General features: G+C 44.3%; 1 protein-coding gene across 3 annotated transcripts in view; it reads right to left on the bottom strand.

Annotated features, from left to right (window-relative positions):
• Positions 1-2,847, bottom strand: part of Nfkb1 (nuclear factor kappa B subunit 1) — a 119,865-nt gene that overhangs the window by 24,467 nt on the left and 92,551 nt on the right. The window lies entirely within an intron of this gene.

Raw genomic sequence — 2,847 nt, forward strand, 5'->3', positions numbered from 1 at the left:
TTTTTTAAGTGCAAAGCACAATGCCTATGGGCCCACACCTCAGGGCCAGCTTCTGCGTCACAGGTTGTAGGGAAAACCTCACAGGTTAGAAGTAAATGGAGCTTACACTGAGACCCAGAACTTCAATTTTGGAACCTGTATCTGTATGTGTTTGAAGAGTAATTTCTTAAATAACAATAGAGAAATTCCAAATTTACTTGGGAACGACCATACCTTACATTGTTACATGAACTATGTCAACTCTGTCTACTGGTGAACTGTCTTGTATCCTTAAAGATCACGAAAAGAGGAGGAAGAGCCAGGTTCATTGATAACAGAGAATCCTAATCTTTCAAAGTAGTTTAACTTACTAAATGTGTCTATATGCGGCTGTCTTTCTTAGAAAGTATGTTCTTCCTATATGCATACACTCAAGCGAGTCATGAACAACTCTAGCCGATTTTTTTTTGTTTGTTTTCATTGCTTGTTTGTTTATTTTCTTTGTCTTTGGGGCTGAGAAGTGATGGTGGTTTTGTGTTTACATTAAACAGTCAATATGGTGCTCTCTATCCAGGGAATAGGCCAATACTTAACAATCACCCTGTGTCTGACTGATCAATGGCAGTTTTCATCATTGTCTATGTTCAGAAAGATCTCTACTTTTCTAGTTCTGTGGGTGTTTCCGTCGTCCCACGGTGTGGCCCAAGGACTTATGGACTCTGTGGGACCATCTACTGCAGCTGACGGGGAAAATGGAGCATGGTGGACTTTGCCAGTCCCTGGAAAACCAACCCTGGGCACAGCAGGATTCTTAGGCAGAAAATGGCTTCCTGCCAGAAAAGAGTGACGTTGAGGGGAAGAGACCCTGGGTCCTTTCTAGCTAATGACTCATAGAAATACTTATAAAGTTTCCCCACCAGTTATATCAAAACGAATAGCTATATTCATTAGTCAGCCTATGAACTGTTGACCTTACATAGAATTCCACTGTAGATTCCACTGTAGAATCGTGGAACACAACAGGTACCTTTAGAAAAGAAACCTCATCCTGTGTGTATGAGGAGCTTCGTCTGCATTTTATGTATCATTTGTATTCACGGTGACCTAGGAGATGTGTGTTGGAAATCTGCTGAGGAAACCAGGACTTCAGGGAATCCCATCCTCTAATTCAGGCATCAGAAAGCTCCTACTCTCCTGGGGTTGAGTGCCCAGGAAGCTGGGCCTTTTCTTCTGATACAGACACCAGCAGGAGAGGTTGCCTGTGAACCAATCTCAGTGTTTCTAGGCTCACATCCTGCAGAGGGAACCTGCAGTTTCTTTTCTTTTTCTCATGATTCTGCATCAGCAGCAACGATAACACTATTTTGAAGGCACATTTCAGGAAATACACGATTTTTTTTTCTCAGAAAACCAATAATTTTTTTCATGTTTCCAGAGTGTGGAGCTTCAGGTAAAGTAGTAATTCCACATGGCCTTGTCTGGACAGAAGGATCTAGAAGACCTCAAGCTGGTGAAGAAGGAAGTGGGCCAGCCACAGAGCTCACCATAAACCTAACCAGGAATGGGGAGGCCCTACCTCAAAAAGAGACATGGCCTCTCAGAAACTCTTCCTAAACAGTTCTACTATAGCAGGCTCTTGGTTACCATCACGCTGTGCCCTCAAGGACCTGATGCCGGAGGCCTTCCCACACCTGGACCTTTGTGGTTCCCAAGCTTACCTCGGACCCTGCACCTGGTGACCTCCTCTCTAGACCCATTCCTTCTGAGCCAGACATTCCTGATTATATCAGAGTCAGGCCTTGTGTGGCCGCCAAGTCCATGGATCTCCTCTCAGAACCATGGCTTTCAAGACAAAACTTACAAAACAGAGGTACAAAGAGGTTGACTGCAGCACCGTGAGTCCCTACATTCAAACTCTGTGGGGCCAGGAATTCTTTTCAATGCTGAGTTTCTACCCACTTGAGTCATGCCTTTGACTGGCCTCCTTCTTGCACTTGACCCCTACTGAAATATGTTTACACTGAACTTATCTTTCACTCTCAGGCTCTTCTTCCTTGATCCTCTTATCCACTTAACCGTGCCATAAATTTCTAATCTGGAAACCCCAGAGCAATCTGAGACTCTTGAGTTTCTCTTCCTTTCCTTTTACCCAAGGCCCAGATCTCCAGGGCAGCACCATGACAGTGCCTGCTGGATGCTCACTTTGGCCACTGGAACCTTTTCTAACCCTGTTGAGGCACCACTGAATTCTAGCAACATTCTGACCATATCATTCCAGACAGTACGCAGGCAGGCAGGCCTAGCCCTCAGAGTCAAAACAAAAACCTTCAGCTACCACGCAAACACTTCCCTGCCTGGACCTAGCCTCCCTCACCTAAATCAACCTTCCTCAGTCCATACAGCATCACAGTAGTCATTTCTCCCAGGACAAACGCTAGCTGCCACACCTCTGCCTCTGAGCATCTCTTTTATAAATAAGAGCCTTGACTTCTATTCATTTTCAATAACATGGCAAATGGCTTCTCACTGAAGAGAAATTCTTTGAATGCTTCTGTAGAGCAAGGGTTCCAGAGCTGTCTCCTCAACGATTTCAGACAGTTTGTGGATGCTTGCCTTTGGGTATTTATAATTGGAGAACTAGGGTTACATCTCAATGGTAGAGCATCTGCCTAGTGTCTATAAAGCCCAGAGAATATGATGTCTAGCACTTCAAAAAGCATCATACTCTGTGTTTTAACCATAGTCTACCTTTCTTGGCGTGTGCTTTGTGAGGAAAGTATAGTGACCATCTCACTTTACAGTTCTGGGCTGGATAATGGCTGAGCTTTTGGTTTAAAACTTGAGGGCTGCTGAGTAGCCAAAATTTTT

The sequence above is a fragment of the Mastomys coucha genome, unplaced genomic scaffold, assembly GCF_008632895.1.
Source record: "Mastomys coucha isolate ucsf_1 unplaced genomic scaffold, UCSF_Mcou_1 pScaffold16, whole genome shotgun sequence".
NCBI lineage: Eukaryota > Metazoa > Chordata > Mammalia > Rodentia > Muridae > Mastomys > Mastomys coucha.